Below are 21422 nucleotides of genomic sequence, written 5' to 3' on the forward strand. Positions count from 1 at the left end.
TTTAGTTACTTATTCTGACCGACTAGGGATTGTTTCTAAAATAGGGCTTTTGCAACTTTTTTTCACTAAATCGTGCAAAGTTTAAGCACTTGCGCAAAAAATTTTTACACTCACTTGCAGAAAAGTTTGCAACTTTTAGCATTTTTACACCCCTCCAGTTAGCTATGTTAATGAGTTTCACTCCAGATTTATCACTGCGACTTTTAAAAAGTTGAATTCTCACTCCAGGAGGAGGGTGGAGAAGCTTCTCTAGACAGAAGTGTTAGATTTAGGGAATAAGTACTCCAACACAGACTCAAGCAAAACGGACTTCAAATATTCAACTCATGATAAAATCCCACCACTGTCTTTTTGTTTTAATGATATTATCTTTTCCTGCAAAAGAGAGGATATTTGTGACACAGAGTTCAGAGTTATCCCTAGAAATCTCACGTACAGTACACACCAAAAGTTTGGGCACACCTTCTCAATCAAAGAGTTTTCTTTATTTTCATGACAATGAAAATTGTAGATTCACACTGATAGCATCACAACTATGAATTAACACATGTGGAATTATATACATAACAAAATAGTGTGAAACAACTGAAAATATGTCATATTCTAGGTTCTTCAAAGTAGCCACCTTTTGCTTTGATTACTGCTTTGCACACTCTTGGCATTCTCTTGATGAGCTTCAAGAGGTAGTCACCTGAAATGGTCTTCCAACAGTCTTGAAGTGGTTCCCAGAGATGCTTAGCATTTGTTGGCCCTTCTGCCTTCACTCTGCGGTCCAGCTCACCCCAAACCATCTTGAATGGTTTCAGGTCCGGTGACTGTGGAGGCCAGTTCATCTGGCGCAGCACCCCATTACTCTCCTTCATGGTCAAATAGCCCTTACACAGCCTGGAGGTGTGTTTGGGGTCATTGTCCTGTTGAAAAATAAATGATAGTCCAACTAAACGCAAACCGGATGGAATAGCATGCCGCTGCAAGATGCTGTGGTAGCCATGCTGGTTCAGTATGCCTTCAATTTTGAATAAATCCCCAACAGTGTCACCAGCAAAGCACCCCCACACCATCACACCTCCTCCTCCATGCTTCACGGTGTTAACCAGGCATGTAGAGTCCATCCGTTTACCTTTTCTGCGCCGCACAAAGACACGGTGGTTGGAACCAAAGATCTGAAATTTGGACTCATCAGACCAAAGCACAGATTTCCACTGGTCTAATGTCTATTCCTTGTGTTCTTTAGCCCAAACAAGTCTCTTCTGCTTGTTGCCTCTCCTTAGCAGTGGTTTCCTAGCAGATATTCTACCATGAAGGCCTGATTCACACAGTCTCCTCTTAAAAGTTGTTCTAGAGATGTGTCTGTTGCTAGAACTCTGGCATTGACCTGGTCTCTAATCTGAGCTGCTGTTAACCTGCGATTTCTGAGGCTGGTGACTCGGATGAACTTATCCTCCGCAGCAGAGGTGACTCTTGGTCTTCCTTTCCTGGGGTGGTCCGCATGTGAGCCAGTTTCTTTGTAGCGCTTGATGGTTTTTGTGTCTGCACTTGGGGACACTTTCAAAGTTTTCCCAATTTTTCGGACTGACTGACCTTCATTTCTTAAAGTAATGATGGCCACTCGTTTTTCTTTACTTAGCTGCTTTTTTCTTGCCATAATACAAATTCTAACAGTCTATTCAGTAGGACTATCAGCTGTGTATCCACCTGACTTCTCCACAACGCAACTGATGGTCCCAACCCCATTTATAAGGCAAGAAATCCAACTTATTAAACCTGACAGGGCACACCTGTGAAGTGAAGACCATTTCAGGTGACTACCTCTTGAAGCTCATCAAGAGAATGCCAAGAGTGTGCAAAGCAGTAATCAAAGCAAAAGTTTGCTACTTTGAAGAACCTAGAATATGACATATTTTCAGTTGTTTCATACTATTTTGTTATGTATATAATTCCACGTGTGTTAATTCATAGTTGTGATGCCTTCAGTGTGAATCTACAATTTTCATAGTCATGAAAATAAAGAAAACTTTTTGAATGAGAAGGTGTGTCCAAACTTTTGGTCTGTACTGTATGTTCCTGGATGTAAACAAAACTTTTTGAAATTTTTTATCCACAACAATTCTGGGAAAGCATTCTGTCTCTGTCGTAGGAGAATTGATCTGCTGTGACCCCAATAATCAAAAAGTCATTTAGATATGGGATAATTAATATCCCATTCCTTAGAGAGCCACCATCTCTATTATGAGTTTTGTGAATATTGGGGGGAATGGCCTGCACGCTGATGGCGCCGGTCGCATAGCGCTTCTGCTCCGGACTAAAACACTATTCAGCGGCTCACAGCATCAACTCCCAACAACCTGGTCAGCATTTGGAAGACTCGCACTGACTGCCAGTCATGGGAAAGGTGATTTTTCGGTAATTCAGGGCAGATAGAGACAGGCCAGAGGGGAGCCTCAACACCGGCATGTTCGCTGGCCTCCCCGGCTGGAACACCAACATTGTCGCCCCACAACACCGTAGAAAGATGCGGACCAGAGCGGAAAGTTTATTAGAATACCCACCTCACTGCAGACGTTATGCGGTCCATGCTGGATAACTTACGATCCTTTATGAAAGAAGACATGCTAGGCCTATTGAACGATCTCCGGAAAGATATACAGAACATAGGAGAGCGCACGTCCCATCTAGAGGTTAAGATGGCGGAGTTTGCCACCTCACAAAACACTCATTAACGCCCATGAGGCTATGGAGGAAAACCTTGCAAAATTATCAGCCAAGCTGCATGATATGGAGGATAGACATCGTCGTAATAATGTCAGGATCCGAGGGATTCCAGAATCAGTGGAGTCAGGGGAGCTCGAACCTCTCCTCCAACAGATAATCAAAGCAGCATTACCAGAGTCCACAGAAAGGGACTTGATAATTGATCGCATCCACAGAGTGCCTAAACCAAAGGGATTAGACGCATCCTTGCCCCGTGATGTCATTGCAAGGATACACTTTTACACCATCAAAGAAGTATTTCTTAGGGTCCTGAGACAAAACCCTACTCCCTCTGATATTTTAAAGGGTATATCCATCTTTACGGATCTCTCTGCAGCAACGCTCGCTAAAAGGAAAGAGTTTGCTCCGATTACTATAGGGCTGAAACAGCGCCAAATAAAGTACCGTTGGGGATTCCCAGTAAAAGTGCTTGTCACTTACAAAGGAGCCCTCAGGTCCTCAACACGCCACGAGAGGCATCTCGTTGACTACTTGAGTGAGGCCTAATCACTGAAGACTCCCAGCTGGTGAAGGATAACATATCGCGCACAGACAAGATTCTTCCGGACTGGGACACTGCCTGATTTGTGAGTCTCTCATCATCCGGGAATAGTTAAATGTAGATTATAGTGTTGGTCCGAGGTAGGGAGCTTTTGTTTCTCTGTCCCAACCCGGATTCCTCAAGTTCAAACACCTTGGCCGGTTGGCCCTAAAATCTGGTCAGGCTATTTCAGCCATGATGACCTTAACATGTACCGTCTTAACAACCACGGGTGAATCTAAATTAGACTCGGTCACGAGGGGAATAAAGAGAACAATAGGGATGGGGGGGGGGGGGGGGGGCGCACAATAGGATAGTACGTTCAATACAAAATAAATTGATTGAAAGACATTCTTCTTCTAAACATAGACCCTTAAGATCCAGGAATGCAGCCGCAAAAGGAATTTCTTTGGGATCGGATGCCCAATCCCTCAAAGGGTGCTTGTAGGAAAAGAAGTTCTGGTTAGGCGCAAAATCACAGGTTTAGGCAGTTCTATATAGGTGAATCATCTTTATTTCATAAATACCATATGTACATTGAACATGTTTCGGGGCTCAGTGTCACCTTCATCAGGTTAATAGGTAATCACATTAGCTAGCATTAGTCAGAAGTTTATATAGATCTAAAAATATCTGGGGGCTGCCCACAAGTGAGAGGGGCTGGCCCTAGGTGTAATAGTATAAAAACATGACCACGTTACTCATAGCTACTTTTTGCACTTTGTTAAACAATCTTCTGCAAAAGGCCACCTGTCAGACATTAGGGACATACACAGATACTAATGTAAATGGCTTACCATCTAGTGTACATATCAGAATAACGTATCTCCCTGCCGAATCTGTTATACACTTTTTTAAAGAAAATGCAAGTGTAGACTTTATACCAATAAATAACCCTGCCTTCCTTTTTTTTTGTGTGTGTGATAATGATATAATTCGGGAAAACTCCTATGTATACATCTGTGAGCATCCTTTTCTAGTAAGTGTGATTCTTGTATGAAGACCACAGGAACAAACTTAAAAACAGAACATAGAACATATAAGAGAAACATAAATGTTACGGTACATGTTAAGAAAGGAAGTTCTGGTCATGCGCAAAATCACTGGTTTAGGGAGGTCTCTATAGGTGAATCTTCTTTATTTCATAAATACCATATGTACATAGAACGCGTTTCGGGGATCAGTGTCCCCTTCATCAGGTTGATAGGTAATCACATTAGCTAGCATTAGTCAGAAGTTTATATAGATATAAAAATAAAAAGAATGCCAAAAAAGAAATACCACAACTGGGAGGGGCTAGCCCAAGGTGTAATAGTATATAGCATAAAAACAACAGTTTTCCAGCATTAAAATGAATATATCTCTATATTGCAGATTTAAATCTATTAAAGTAACAATTAAAACGATGTGGGAAAATATATAAAAATGATAAAAGCAGGGACGCTTGTGTGTGTCTACAGGGAGCGCAGTGATTACAACTCAAGAACACTATCGGTAATGCGATCCAGTGATAACATAAAAAATGTGTGTGTATATCGCCCTTGTAAGAGCAATCTGAAGAGGCTATTTTGAAAAATAAAGGAATAATTATATATATAAAAATCAATAGGAATAATGAAAAAATAGGATTCGATGTAAGTTACAAATAGAGGAGGAAACCTCCATATATAGATCGATGATAAAAGCTTGGGTATTATATATATAACTAAGATGTTGTAAATGATTGAAAAATATATATACAGTCAGGTCCATGAATATTGTGACATCAACACAATTCTAACATTTTTGGCCCTATACACCACTACAATAAATTTGAAATGAAACTAACAAGATGTGCTTTAACTGCAGATTGTCAGCTTTAATTGGAGGGTATTTACATCCAAATCAGGTGAACGGTGTAGGACTTACAGCAGTTTGCATTTGTGCCTCCCACTTGTTAAGGAACCAAAAGTAATGGGACAATTGGCTTCTCGGCTGTTCCATGGCCAGGTGTGTGTTATTCCCTCATTATCCCAATTACAATGAGCAGGCAAAAGGTCCATAGTTCATTTTAAGTGTGCTATTTGTATTTGGAATCTGTTGCTGTCAACTCTCAAGATGAGATCCAAAGAGCTGTCACTATCAGTGAAGCAAGACATCATTAGGCTGAAAAAAACAAAACAAACCCATCAGAGAGATAGCAAAAACATGTGGAACATTCTTAAACAGAAGGAACGTACCGGTGAGCTCAGCAACACCAAAAGACCCTGAAGACATTGGAAAACAACTGTGGTGGATGACCGAAGAATTCTTTCCCTGGTGAAGAAAACACCCTTCACAACAGTTGGCCAGATCAAGAACACTCTCCAGGAGGTAGGTGTATGTGTGTCAAAGTCAACAATCAAGAGAAGACTTCACCAGAGTGAATACAGAGGGTTCACCACAAGATGGAAACCATTGGTGAGCCTCAAAAACAGGAAGTCCATATTAAAGTTTGCTGAACAACATCTAAAAAAGCCTTCACAGTTCTGGAACATCATCCTATGGACAGATGAGACCAAGATCAACTTGTACCAGAGTGATGGGAAGAGAAGTGTATGGAGAAGGAAAATAAAAAATGCTCATTATACTAAGCATACCACCTCATCAGTGAAGCATGGTGGTGGTAGTGTCATGGCGTGGGCATGTATGGCTGCCAATGGAACTGGTTCTCTTGTATTTATTGATGATGTGACTGCTGACAAAAGCAGCAGGATGAATTCTGAAGTGTTTCGGGCAATATTATCTGCTCATATTCAGCCAAATGCTTCAGAACTCAATGGACGGCACCTCACAGTGCAGATGGACAATGAACCAAAGCATTCTGCAAAAGCAACCAAAGAGTTTTTTTTAAGAGAAAGAGGTGGAATGTTATGCAATGGCCAAGTCAATCCACTGACCTGAATCCGATTGAGCATGCATTTCACTTGCTGAAGAGAAAACTGAAGGGAAAATGCCCCAAGAACAAGCAGGAACTGAAGACAGTTGCAGTAGAGGCCTGGCAGAACATCACCAGGGATGAAACCCAGCATCTGGTGATGTCTATGCATTCCAGACTTCAGGCTGTAATTGACTGCAAAGGATTTGCAACCAAGTATTAAAAATTGAAAGTTTGATTTATGATTATTATTCTGTCCCATTACTTTTGGTCCCTTAACAAGTGGGAGGCTCATATGCAAACTGTAATTCCTACACCGTTCACCTGATTTGGATGTAAATACCCTCAAATTAAAGCTGGCAGTCTGTAGTTAAAGCACATCTTGTTTGTTTCATTTCAAATCAATTGTGGTTGTGTATAGAGCCCAAAATGTTAGAATTGTGTTGATGTCCTAATATATATGGAACTGACTGTACATAATACAGATCCTAAATAAAAATGACCCCATACTATATATGTGAATTTATATAGAAATTTCTTATGTCCATGTATATAAAACAGATTGTCAATCTTCCTCTTGAAATAAACATATATTGAAATAAAAATTAAAAATTTATATAAAAATACACAAAATGGATATAAATGAATATATGCAAGTTAGGGCTGCACGATAAATCGGCAAATGCGATATGGCCGACCCGAAAATGCAGCGATTATATATTAAGGGGCCCCGTGCACATAACTGCCTTTGCGTGTAAAGTATTTTACTAGTGTGTGAAACAAGCTCTCTCCTATTGATAACAGGTCCGGCCTCTGTACTCACTGTCACGATGAATGCAATGCACTGCAGCGAACGGCAGCGAGCTGGCCGGCCGGCGCGTGACTCACATCACTTAGTAACGCTCCTGCTTCCTGAAGTGGGAGGAGCGTTACTAAGTGACGTCAGTCACATGCCGGCCAGCTCGCTGCAGGGCATTTATAGTGACAGTGAGTACAGAGGCCGGACCTGTTATCAATAGGAGAGAGCTTGTTTCACACACTAGTAAAATACTTTACACGCAAAGCCAGTTATGTGCACAGTTTAGGACACATGAGGGGACACATAGGGCCATGAGGGGGCACATAGGGCCATGAGGGGGACCAGCATAAGATGCTATATGTCTTATGCTGGCCCCCATCATGGCCCTATGTGTCATAGCACACATCCCCTATAACAGTGTCCTCCACAGATCCCCCATAAGTGTCCTCCACAGATCCCCCATAAGTGTCCTCCACAGATCCCCCATAAGTGTCCTCCACAGATCCCCCATAACACAGCGCCCTCCACAGATCCCCCACAACACAGCGCCATCCACAGATCCCCCACAACACAGCGTCATCCACAGATCCTCCCACAACACAGCGCCATCCACAGATCCCCCCACAACACCGCGCCATCCACAGATCCCCACAACACAAGCGCCATCCACAGATCCCCCACAACACAGCGCCATCCACAGATCCCCCACAACACAGCACCATCCACAGATCCCCCACAACACAGCACCATCCACAGATCCCCCACAACACAGCGCCATCCACAGATCCCCCACAACACAGCGTCATCCACAGATCCCCCATAACTATGTCATACCCAGCCGCGTCAGCGGCTCATATGGGAAAAGCCAAGCAAATTAGACCTCTAGCACAATTCCCTTAAAATATTGCATTGCATATCGTTCTCTAAATTTTTAGGGCCCTAATCGCAATCGCACAAAATTCCCATATCGTGCAGCCCTAATGCAAGTATATAAATATATGTATAAAGGATAATTATGAAAGTATAAAGCCATTACATACATAAATAGGCATAATATATTATCAATATTGGAACAATAAATATAATAAAATGATTACAAAAAATACCTAAAAGATAAAAAAGGCAAAGGAATCTAAATATATAACAGGACCATATGATGTAATAGATATTCATTCTATCCAGAGCGAAAGACATTAACTTTTATAGATTAATCTAAAATGCTTCGTTGAGACCATAGGGGTTCAGACTATTTAATTTGAAAATCCAGTACATGTTCTCCGGTTCTCTACGTCTAATGTACTGGGTGTCCTTATGTAAGTGGCTTGGGATTTGTTAGATCGGTGTCACATTAAACCCAGCTGAACTACCCTCATGGTGTTCTGTCGCGTGTCTGGATACACTTTGTTTCAGATACTTTTTCTTATTGTTTGATCTGTGTTCATTTAGCCTATTTCGTAACGTTTGGATCGTACGCCCCACGTATTGTAAGTGGCATGGACATTCCAAGAGATATATAACATGGTTAGATTCACAGTTCAGACTACTCAAAATGGGAAACGACTCTACTCACTCGACTGTAAAAAATGGATCTCTGGCATATACTTGAGCAACATTTTATTTTACGTCCACATCTTGAGCTACCTTTAGAGGCAGTGGCATCATAGTTTTCATTATGATGTTCGGTTGAATTTAGTTTGCTTGGTGCAAGAATATTTTTTTAGAGTGCATGCTCTCCTATATGTTAGTTTCGGGAGCTCTGGAATAATCTGGTTTAAGATGGGGTCTCTTTTTAAGATATGCCAGTGTTTTTCTAGAGTTGCTTTGATCAACATATGGTTTTCATTGTAAGTGGTGATAAAATTGTAACTATATTTATCGCTATTGCTGTCTTTTTTTCTTTTTAGAAACTGGAATAAGACATTCATCTTGAGTGAGTTTGGTGGCTTTCGTTCTTGCATCAGAGATGATATTAGAAGGATAGCCCCTTCGGCTCAACCTAGAAGCCAGAACATCACACTGTTGGGTGAAGTAGTCTTCAAGAGAGCAGTTTCGTCTCAGTCGCTTGAATTGACTAAAAGGGATGTTGGACTTCCATTTTCTATAGTGTGTACTCTTAAAATCCAGGTAGCTGTTAAATGTCAACTTTAAAAAAAAAATCTACCTGTTTTAATTTTATTATCCTGAATAAAGATTTCTAGATCCAGGAACTCGATTTTGGTGTTATCATATGTTCCAGTAATGGAGATTCCCCAATCGTTAGTATTAAGGTGTGAAATGAAATTGTCAATAGATGATAAATCCCCATTCCAAATAAAAATTAAGTCATCGATATATACTGACAGAAACAGATGATGTTTCCAGAAGCTTGAATGGTAGACAAATTCCTCCTCAAAAGCCCCCATAAATAAGTTTGCAAAGCTGGGTGCAAAACGCGTCCCCATTGCGATCCCTCGTATCTGCTTACAAATTTCATTTTGGAACATGAACACATTATGCGCCAGTATAAATTCAATGCCCTTCATGATAAAGGCTTTTTTAGGTGAGACATTTCATGATCTTTATCTAGGAAACTGGATGTGCACTTCATACCTAAATCATGGTAGATATTTGAATAAAGTGCAGAGACATCCAGGGTCACCTAATAGAAGCTATCTTGCCACACTATATATTTTAGTCGGGTGATAAGCGATGTAGACTCCCAAAGAGGAGATTTAAAGTTGAGGACATGTTTCTGTAAATAGTTATCAATATAATGTGATAAGTTTTGGGTAAGGGAGGAGACCCCTGAAATTATGGGTCTACCTGGCGGATTCTGAATTTCTTTGAATCTTAGGCAGGTGGTAAAAGATAGCTAGTGTTGATTCCTTCACCAAAATGTATTCTTTTTCCTTCTTGTTCAGACAGAGATCTGCTGACTTAATCAGTGCTTGAAATTATTCTCTATATATTGTAGAGGGGTCACAGTCAAGGGGTAGATAGTATTTTCTATCAGATAAGATGTTCAAAGCTTCCTTGACATAATCTTTTTGATTCTGGATAACAATCCCCCCCCCCCCCCCCCTCCTTGTCGGCATTCCGAATTATTAGGTCAGTATTTGATTGAAGCCTCTTCAGGGCTGTCTTCTCTGATGGTCTCATATTGTGTCTCGTATTGGGTTCATGGTTAATTTCCCTAAAGTCATTTGAGACCACAGAATAAAAAGTATCTAAAAAATTTCCCTTATGATGGATAGGGTAGAAGGCCGATGGTGATTTTAGGCCTGAGGTATAGCTAGAAATCTTTATTCAGGATAATAAAATTAATACACGTAGATTTTTTTTTTTTTAAGTTAACAGTAACAGCTACCTGGATTTTAAGAGTACACACTATAGAAAATGGAAGTTCAACATCCCTTTTAGTCAATTCAAACGACAGACGAAACTGCACTCTTGAAGATGACTTCACCCAACAGTGTGATGTTCTGGCTTCACAGTTCAGCCGAAAGGACTATCCTTCTAATATCTCTTGTGCAAGAACGAAAGCCGCCAAACTCTCTCAAGATGAATGTCTTATTCCAGTTTCTAGAAAGAAAAAAAGACAGCAATAGCGATAAATATAGTTCCAATTTTATCACCACTTACAATGAAAAACATATATTGATCAAAGCAACTCTAGAAAAACACTGGCATATCTTAAAAAGAGACCCCATCTTAAACCAGATTATTCCAGAGCTCCCGAAACTAACATATAGGAGAGCACGCACTATAAAAAAATATTCTTGCACCAAGCAAACTAAATTCAGCCGAACATTATACTGACAACTATGGTACCACTGCTTCTAAAGGCAGCTCAAGATGTGGATGTAAAAGATGCCTATATTGCTCCAGTATACGCCAGAAATCAATTTTTTACAGTCGAGTGAGTGGAGAGTCCTTTTCCATTTTGAGTAGTCTGAACTGTGAATCTAACCATGTTATATATCTCTTGGAATGTCCATGCCACTTACAATACGTGGGGTGTACGATCCAAACGTTATGAAATAGGCTAAATAAACACAGATCAAACATTAAGAAAAAGTATTTGAAACATAGTGTATCCAGACTCGTGACAGAACACCATGAGGGTAGTTCAGCTGGGTTTAATGTGACACCGATCGAAAAAATCCCAAGCCACTTACATAAGGACACCCAGTACATTAGATGTAGAGAAATGTACTGGATTTTCTAATAAAATAGTCTGAACCCCTATGGTCTCAACGAAGCATTTGAGATTAAGCTATAAGAGTTAATATCTGTCTGGATAGAATGAAAAATGGGCCTGTTAAATATTTATATTCCTTTACCTTTTTTTATCTTTTAGGCATTTTTTTTAAAATCATTTTATTATATTGTTCCAATATTTATAATATTTTATACCTATATATATATAAATAATGGCTTTATACTTTCGTAATTATCTTTTATGAATATATTTATATAATTAAATATATTCATTTATATCTATTTTGTCTATTTTTATATTCATTAAAAAAAAAAATATTTCGATATATATGTTTTTTTCAAGAGGAAGATTGACAATCTGTGTTATATACATGGACATAAGAAATTTCTACAGGGAGTGCAGAATTATTAGGCAAGTTGTATTTTTGAGGATTAATTTTATTATTGAACAACAACCATGTTCTCAATGAACCCAAAAAACTCATTAATATCAAAGCTGAATATTTTTGGAAGTAGTTTTTAGTTTGTTTTTAGTTTTAGCTATTTTAGGGGGATATCTGTGTGTGCAGGTGACTATTACTGTGCATAATTATTAGGCAACTTAACAAAAAACAAATATATACCCATTTCAATTATTTATTTTTACCAGTGAAACGAATATAACATCTCAACATTCACAAATATACATTTCTGACATTCAAAAACAAAACAAAAACAAATCAGTGACCAATATAGCCACCTTTCTTTGCAAGGACACTCAAAAGCCTGCCATCCATGGATTCTGTCAGTGTTTTGATCTGTTCACCATCAACATTGCGTGCAGCAGCAACCACAGCCTCCCAGACACTGTTCAGAGAGGTGTACTGTTTTCCCTCCTTGTAAATCTCACATTTGATGATGGACCACAGGTTCTCAATGGGGTTCAGATCAGGTGAACAAGGAGGCCATGTCATTAGATTTTCTTCTTTTATACCCTTTTTTGCCAGCCACGTTGTGGAGTACTTGGACGCGTGTGATGGAGCATTGTCCTGCATGAAAATTATGTTTTTCTTACCTTGCAGACTTCTTCCTGTACCACTGCTTGAAGAAGGTGTCTTCCAGAAACTGGCAGTAGGACTGGGAGTTGAGCTTGACTCCATCCTCAACCCGAAAAGGCCCCACAAGCTCATCTTTGATGATACCAGCCCAAACCAGTACTCCACCTCCACCTTGCTGGCGTCTGAGTCGGACTGGAGCTCTCTGCCCTTTACCAATCCAGCCATCTGGCCCATCAAGACTCACTCTCATTTCATCAGTCCATAAAACCTTAGAAAAATCAGTCTTGAGATATTTCTTGGCCCAGTCTTGACGTTTCAGCTTGTGTGTCTTGTTCAGTGGTGGTCGTCTTTCAGCCTTTCTTACCTTGGCCATGTCTCTGAGTATTGCACACCTTGTGCTTTTGGGCACTCCAGTGATGTTGCAGCTCTGAAATATGGCCAAACTGGTGGCAAGTGGCATCTTGGCAGCTGCACGCTTGACTTTTCTCAGTTCATGGGCAGTTATTTTGCGCCTTGGTTTTTCCACACGCTTCTTGCGACCCTGTTGACTATTTTGAATGAAACGCTTGATTGTTCGATGATCACGCTTCAGAAGCTTTGCCATTTTAAGAGTGCTGCATCCCTCTGCAAGATTTCTGAGCCTGTCAAGTCTTTCTTTTGACCCATTTTGCCAAAGGAAAGGAAGTTGCCTAATAATTATGCACACTGATATAGGGTGTTGATGTCATTAGACCACACCCCTTCTCATTACAGAGATGCACATCACCTAATATGCTTAATTGGTAGTAGGCTTTCGAGCCTATACAGCTTGGAGTAAGACAACATGCATAAAGAGGATGATGTGGTCAAAATACTCATTTGCCTAATAATTCTGCACGTAGTGTATATATGTATTTTATGTATAAATTCCCATACATAGTATGGGGTCATTTTTATTTAGGATATTTATTTAGGATCTGTATTATGTATATATATTTTTCAATCATTTACAACAACTTAGTCCTTTTTCACACTTGCATTGTCCGGATCCAGGGTGTACTCCACTTGCCGGAATTACACGCCGGATCCGGAAAAACGCAAGTGAACTGAAAGCATTTGAAGACGGATCCGTCTTCAAAATGCGTTCAGTGTTACTATGGCAGCCAGGACGCTATTAAAGTCCAGGTTGCCATAGTAGTAGTGGGGAGCGGTATACTTACAGTCCGTGCGGCTCCCAGGGGCGGATCCAGAATGACGTCAGAGCGCCCCATGCGCATGGATGACATGCCATGTGATCACGTCATCCATGCGAGTGGGGCGCCCTGACGTCACTCTGAAGCGCCCCGGGAGCCGCACGGACGGTAAGTATACTGCTCCCCTGCTCCCCACTACACTTTACCATGGCTGCCAGGACTTTAGCGTCCCGGCAGCCATGGTAACCATTCAGAAAAAGCTAAACGTCGGATCCGGCAATGCGCCGAAACGACATTTAGCTTAAGGCCGGATCCGGATAAATGCCTTTCACGAGGTTTTGCAGCAAATGTTCAGGATTTTTGGCCGCATCCTGAACGGATTTCTCTCCATTCAGAATGCATTAGGATAAAACTGATCAGGATTCTTCCGGCATAGAGCCCCGACGACGGAACTCTATGCTGGAAGAAAAGAACGCAGGTGTGAAAGAGCCCTTAATTATATATAATACCCAGGCTTTTAGTATCGATCTATATATGGAGGTTTCCTACTATTTGTAACTTACATCGAATCCTATTTTTTCATTATTCCTATTGCTATTGATTTTTATATATATCATCATTCCAGGAAATACTCTAATAAGTACATTGTGAGTACACGCTGAGTACATGACGAATACATAGTGGGCACAAAAATAATAAATAAATGAAAGAGAAATAAATAAATGACATCCAGGGGTAACATTATTGAGAAAATGCAATATATAGGAGGTACATCGTAACATAAGAGTTGAAGAGCAGCCTCATATGATTATTGCTGGTTACATACAAGTGGAGGGGTAAAGTGAGGATCACTTGCTCTACTTATTGAAATAGACTAGGAGAGGCCAGAGTATGTTGTTTTAATAATGGAACCAATCTGGACTACTATTTATCAGATATTTGTCTCTCGTCATATTTAGGCTAGATGGGGTTTTTAGGGAATCTATAGTTTGACCAGAGAAGCCATTTTTTAAGAAATGCAACATGTGTGCAGGTTTCCCATGAGGACAGTTCCTCAATTCTATGTAGTTGGTCTATTTTTTTAAGCCATTGTTCCATAGAGGGGGTTGGGGTTTGGAGCCAGAAACTAGGAAGCAAGAGACGAGCTGCTAACAACATCTGTGTGAAGATGTAGGGTACATGTGCGTGACCATTTTCAGGGGAGAGAGAAAATAGGGCTAATTGTGGGGACAGTTGGATATATGTGTGGCAAACATTGTTGGCAAGAGAGAATATCTCGGACCACCATTTGGAAATTAGAGGACAAGACCACCAACTGTGGAGGAAGGTCCCTTTCTCCCGAAGGCACCTCCAGCTTTTGTCCGAAGCGGTCTTTGAGAAGAGTGATGTCTGGTGTATTGTACCATCGAGTGAGGATTTTGTATCCGTTGGATTCGGACACAGCGGGAGGCCCTGTGGGGGGATTCAAGAAGTTTGTGAAGGGAGACAAATGCAATTGTGATATCCAAGTCTAGCTCCCATTGTTTTATGAATGATGGCTTGGCTAGAATAGGGGGGAGACGTAATATGCTATAAAGTCGTGAGATAAGTTTTCTAGGGGGTGTAGGTTGGGATATTATGTGGACATGTTGCCTTATGCAGGACCTAAGGTATGAAATTGAGAAAAGATCACACGGATGAGGATTGAGTAAGGTATTCATGACTTCCAGATCCATCATGTCCCCTGGAGGGCTCGTCAGCGATATTAAGTGAGTTAAAGAGGACTTTAGCCCCTGCGAAGCTGACGCTCTCAATGTAAGGGGAGCCGTGCCTAATATATCTTTTACCATTAAAAGTGGAGAGGGGAAGGGTATGGAACAATGAGACGTGGAAAGCCACTTCCAAGCCTCTAAGGTGGCTTTGATAATTGGGTAGTGGGTTAGCGGGCCAGGTGGGGCGTTTTGGTGGCCCAGCAGGAGTGCCCTGGCGGGTCTGTTTAGTATGTCAAGTTCAATTTCTACTGCGGCGCATTGCGGGGAAGGACATAGCCAGGATACTGCTCGGGAGAGGAGTATAGCTTTGCCATATAGTTCTGGGTTCGGAAGGCCTATGCCCCCAGCTTGTCGAGGCTTTGTGAGGAGGGAGAACAAAAGTATTGCTTTCTTCCCATTCCAAACAAAGGATCTGAACTTTTTTTGTAATGAGACATAAAAATGCTTGGGTATGGGGATGGGAAGAACTTGCTGTAAGTGAGGCGGGGGAGGACTAGGGATGAAAGCAAGTTCTTGCGACCAAACCAAGACAGCGTAGGGTTGGATTGGGCAGGTTTGTCTATGGCGTCAAATATTGCGGATCTAATTGGGATGTAGTTTACAGAGAAGAGATCTGCTATCTTGGGGCAAATTTTAACTCCTAAGTAGGTGATGGTGGGGGAGGGGGAGGACCAGTTGAAGGATGAGTTCTCCATTAATTGTTGCTTGGTGGAAAGGGGGATTCCCGAACACAGGACTAGAGATTTGCTGACATTGTTCTTAAAGTCTGAAACCATGCTGTAGAGGTTAAGGTGGGCCTGAATGCAGGGAAGAGAGACTGTCAGGTTCACAGTCATCATCATAATGTCATCTGCAAAGGCTGCAATTTTTTGTTCCATGCCTCCCAAATATAGACCTTCAATTCTCTGATCCCTCCTTATAGTAGACAAAAGTGGTTCCAGGGATAGGATGAATAGGAGTGGAGAGAGGGGACAGCCCTGGCGAGTTCCATTTCTTATGGCAAACTGAGAGGAGAGATTCCCGTTGACCAGAACCAGGGCTGTTACCTGTGCATACATGGCAAAGGTGGCTTGCACAAAGGGATCATGGAGGCCAAACCTCAACAAGACTTGTTTTAAATAAGCCCAGTTAACTCTGTCGAATGCTTTCTCAGCATCCGTGCTGAGAAAAAGCAGAGGGGAGGAAATATGACGAGCGTGGCATAGTGCATTGATCACTCTAGATGTGTTGTCTTTGCCCTCTCTGTTGCAGATGAAGCCAACGGGATCCCCGTGGACAAGATGGGGGAGAAGATTTTGGCCAAAAGTTTGAGGTCTATATTTAGGAGGGATATTGGTCTGTAATTGGAGCATTGCTTGGTATCTTTCCCCTCTTTAGGGATGAGTGTGATATGGGCAGCTGTCTTGTCTCTAGACAGCGGGACTCCTTGGAGAGCAAGGTTGCAGACTTTAAGAAGGTAAGGGAGGAGGAGTTCATGGAAGGTTTTATAATAGGAGACCGGGAGGCCATCTGGGCCTGGGCTCTTCCCTTGTGGCATTTGGCGTAAAGCTTTGGTGAGTTCGACTAGAGTGAAGGGGGCTTCCAAATTTATCTTTTGGGCAGGGGAGAGGGAGGGGATATTGGAGGAGTCTAGGAAGGCTGAGATAATGGGAGCCCGTGTTTCTGGAGTTGTGTTGCAGGGGAGGTTGTAGAGGAGGCTGTAGAGGTTTTCATAAAAGGATCGGAATTGAGCGGCAATCCAGAGGCAGAGAAAACTGGTTTACCTTCGGGTGAGGTCAGCTGATGTATATAGTTTGCAGCTCTCCTCCCCTTTATCCTGCACATTAGGAATTTGGTTGCTTTATCGCCATGGGCGAAAATTTTGTGTTGGGAGTTCATATAATATTTGGCAGCTTTAGCTAGCAAAAGGGCCATAATTTCTGCTCTAAGATTCAATAGTACCTGTAGGTAAAAGTAGGGTTCTTTTTGTGGCAGGACTCACGTCGTTGAATGTTCTTAAGGGCCTCGTCAATCGCTTTCTCCCTCAACCTTTTTTGGTGTGATCCAATGTTGATGAATTGGCCTCTAATGTAGGGTTTGTGTGCGCCCAACAGGGTGTTGGCAGAGAGATCAGGGTGCTTGTTTAGGGAAAAATATTCCCTAATGTACTTGGTTACCGAATCAAGCGTGGTTTGGTATCCCAATAGGGTTTCATTAAGTCGCCAGTTGTAGCATGTGGGGTTGCCGTTTGGGGCCATCACTGAAAGGAAAATTGGGGAATGGTCAGAGAGATGCATGGAGCCTATTGAGGCCTCTCTACAAAGGGGTAGATGTTCTTTGGAGATAAAAAGATAGTCTAGGCGATGATAAGTACCATGCACCGGGGAGTAAAATGTATAATCTAGCGTGTTGGGATGACATGTCCGCCACAAGTCAATCAAATGTAAGTTCCAAAAACGGTCACGTATGACTTTAATGGACTTGTGGGATTGGGATGATGTATCTACTTGCGGATTCAAGCAAACGTTCAAATCTCCCCCCAGGATCACTATCCCTTCCTTGAAAGAGTCAATGAGTGGGTGAATATTTGAAAACCATTAGGATTGGTTACAGTTGGGGCATATAGGTTTATGAAGGTATAGGTTTGTGGGCCTATGGTACCTTTGACTAGGATGAATCTTCCATTGGGGTCTTGGGTGTGATCCACATATATAAAGCGGATTGTCTTCTGGAACCCTATACTAACTCCACCTGAGGCCGAGGTACTTCCCCCACAGTGATACCAGTGGGAGTAATGAGAGAATTGCAAGTTTGGGTAGTGGTTGAATCTAAAGTGCGTCTCCTGGAGAAACACAATACCGGCTGCGGCTTTCCTCAGGACATTGAAAATTTGGCTCCGTTTTGAAGGAGAGTGGAAGCCCTTTACATTGTATGAGTCTATGTGGAGGTCAGCCATTACAGGCGGTATGAGTACCTTGGGGCCATTGGTGTGTCCTCCAGGAGAACGTACTGACAATTGGGGGCTCCGCCATCTGGTCCTGGATGTAGACCGGAGTACTAGAAATGAAGCTGGATGTCTCACATTGTGATAATAAGAAGATCATGTACCTTGGATAGAGGATAGGGTAAGAAACAAACAAAAAACATTAAGACAACAGAACAGAAATAAACCTGCATACAATTATATGCCAAAGACATTCGGGGGAAAAATTGGTCAGTCTACCGGGTAGGTGACCGTACTGTAGCACCTTGATGAGGGCTAGGGGGGTAAAAGAGAGGATGGGTCTAGCATTTTGCAAACGGTATGTCAGGGAAACAACATGCTATACTTATCAGAACTATGGCAAGTCCGGTAGCACTAGGTTGTAGCTGAAGCATGGAACTCTCAGGAAGTGATGAGTGGTGGAAGAAGGACCAGAGTTAGGGTCCAGTTAAGGGTCTTGGGAGAGGCTCCTGAGAGTGAGCTGGTGACCCCTTTTCTTGGATCTCGACGACTTCGGAGTTGTCTATCTGCATGGGGGAGATGTCCAGGTGCTCATAAATAGCCTCAAGGTTAGAGTAGGCAGAGATGTTGAGCCGCTTGCCTGAATACGAGTCCAAAAGGGTAGGACCAGCGGTATAGAATTTTGGTGGTTTTAATGCCCTGCGCTTTTTGAGAGTGGAGGGGGCCAGATCTTGGTAGATTTCCAATCTAGAGTCCTCATAGGAGAGGTCTGAGTGGTTACGCGCTGCTTCCAGGATAGCCGCTTTAACTGGAAAGTTCCGAAACCTGCAAATAACGTCACGGGGAGGCTCAGTCGGCTTTGGCACGTTCAATGACAATTTCTTGGGGGAAGTCGGGACCCAACAGTGAGCTGCAGATGGTGAGGATTGTTGAGGTGATCTTTCCTGGTGGCACTGTTTCTGGGATCCCCCTGAACCGTAAGTTGTTGTGACGCCCTCTGTTTTCCTGGTCTTCCAGGGCATTGTGTAGCTCATTGAGGTGTGCTGTGCAGCGACGGAGGGAGACCATCACCGCTGACTGGTGGTTCAGGGTTGCGGCCTGGTGAGTTTCTTAAGAAATTTCTCCATTTCGCCGCTCGGAATTTGGCTTTTGAGACTCGTGGGGTGTTCTCCAAACTTGGGGTTCCCAATTTTCACCATCCTCGCTTATAGAAGCTGGTTAAAGCTGGTGCTAGGAACGGTCTTCTTAGCAGAGCAGCAGACTAAGCATCCATCTCAGTCTGGCGCTAGCTTCACCCCCCACAAGCACATTTTTTATGTTATCACTGGATCACATTACCGATGGTGTTCTCCAGTTGTAATCACTGCGATCCCTGTAGACACACACAAGCGTCCCTGCTGCTATGTATACTAACCATGTGATCGCAAGGTTTGCCATTACATGACCTGTCTTTCTCTAAAACTATGCAGGTAAATAGAGCGCATGCGTTAGAGCTCTGATGTCACGTAAAGCACTTACCGGTCCGCCTCCATCACGTGATTGCAGAGAGGCGGTCACGTGAATCTATTCTCCCTACTCGAATATACTTTTATCAGTTTTATATATTTAATAGAGTAAATCTGCAATATAGAAATATTCATTTTAATGCTGGAAAACAGTTGTTTTTATACTATATACTATTACACCTGGGGCCAGCCCCTCCCACTTGTGGGCAGCCCCCAGGTATTTCGTTTTTTGGCGTTCTTTTTATTTTTATATCTATATAAACTTCTGACTAATGCTAGCTAATGTGATTACCTATCAACCTGATGAAGGGGACACTGAGCCCCGAAACGCGTTGTTCTATGTACATATGCTATTTATGAAATAAAGAAGATTCACCTATAGAGACCTCCCTAAACCAGTGATTTTGCGCCTGACCAGAACTTCCTTTCTTACTTAACATGTACCGTAACATTCATGTTTCCCTTATATGTTCTATGTTCTGTTTTTAAGTTTGCTCCTGCAAACGCTGAGAATGTGCTCTATAAGATGTACCATTTGATTGCACACTGCTGTTGCACTGCAGTTTGGCAGTGCACCTTACAGGGCACTTACATCTATAGGTAAGGGCTCTTTCACACTTACGTTCTTTTCTTCCGGCATAGAGTTCCGTCGTCGGGGCTCTATGCCGGAAGAATCCTGATCAGTTTTATCCTAATGCATTCTGAATGGAGTGAAATCCGTTCAGGATGCATCAGGATGTCTTCAGTTCCGGAACGGAACGTTTTTGTTCTACAGTTGAACGAAGCCTGCTTTAGCTACTGAAGTCCTGGATGCTATGGTCAGTTACTCTGCAGCAATATACTTACATGCGCCGTGGCCGCCCGGCGCTCCATCTTCTTGTAACTCGTCACAGGTCTGTGTGGCGCATTGCTATAAGCATAATCAATGCGCCACACAGATCAATTAGTTACAAGAAGAAGGAGCGTCGGGCCACAGATGGGGAGGGGCACAATGGGGGGGGCACAATGGGGGCAGACGGGGGGGCACGATGGAGGCATACGGGGGGGCTGATGGAGGCACATGGGGAGGCTGATTGAGGCACATGGGGGAGGCTGATTGAGGCACATGGGGGAGGCTGATTGAGGCACATGGGGGAGGCTGATTATGGCACATGGGGGAGGCTGATTGAGGCACATGGGGGAGGCTGATTGAGGCACATGGGGGAGGCTGATTGAGGCACATGGGGGAGGCTGATTGAGGCACATGGGGGAGGCTGATTGAGGCACATGGGGGAGGCTGATTGAGGCACATGGGGGAGGCTGATTGAGGCACATGGGGGAGGCTGATGGAGGCATAAGGGGGGGTGGCTTGTGGATGTAGCAGAGCTGAATATGCTGCTGTTCAGCCATAGTTCTAGTGGGGAAGGGAATAGACAGATGTATGCAGCTGTATATGTGGCAGGGCAGCGGCAGTTCTGATCGGAGTCCCAGCAGTGTAATGCTGTTGCTCCGATCGGTTACCATGGCAGCCAGGACGCTACTGAAGTCCTGGCTGCTATGGTCAGTTACTCTGCAGCAATATACTTACATGCGCTGTGGCCGCCCGGCGCTCCTTCTTGTACGGGGGAGGCTGATGGAGGCAGACGGGGGAGGCTGATGGAGGCATACGGGGGGCTGATGGAGGCATACGGGGGGGGCTGATGGAGGCATACGGGGGGGGGCTGATGGAGAAATACGGGAGGGCTGATGGAGAAATACGGGGGGGCTGATGGAGAAATACGGGGGGGCTGATGGAGGCATACGGGGGGGGGCTGATGGAGGCATACGGGGGGGCTGATGAAGGCATACGGGGGGGGGGGGCTGATGGA

At 42.9% G+C, this 21422-nt stretch overlaps 1 protein-coding gene across 1 annotated transcript in view; it reads right to left on the bottom strand.

Annotated features, from left to right (window-relative positions):
• Window positions 1-21422, bottom strand: part of ILRUN (inflammation and lipid regulator with UBA-like and NBR1-like domains) — a 355318-nt gene that overhangs the window by 141481 nt on the left and 192415 nt on the right. The gene's annotated exons all lie outside the window — the stretch shown is intronic.

This window comes from Bufo gargarizans, chromosome 3, assembly GCF_014858855.1.
Source record: "Bufo gargarizans isolate SCDJY-AF-19 chromosome 3, ASM1485885v1, whole genome shotgun sequence".
Lineage (NCBI taxonomy): Eukaryota > Metazoa > Chordata > Amphibia > Anura > Bufonidae > Bufo > Bufo gargarizans.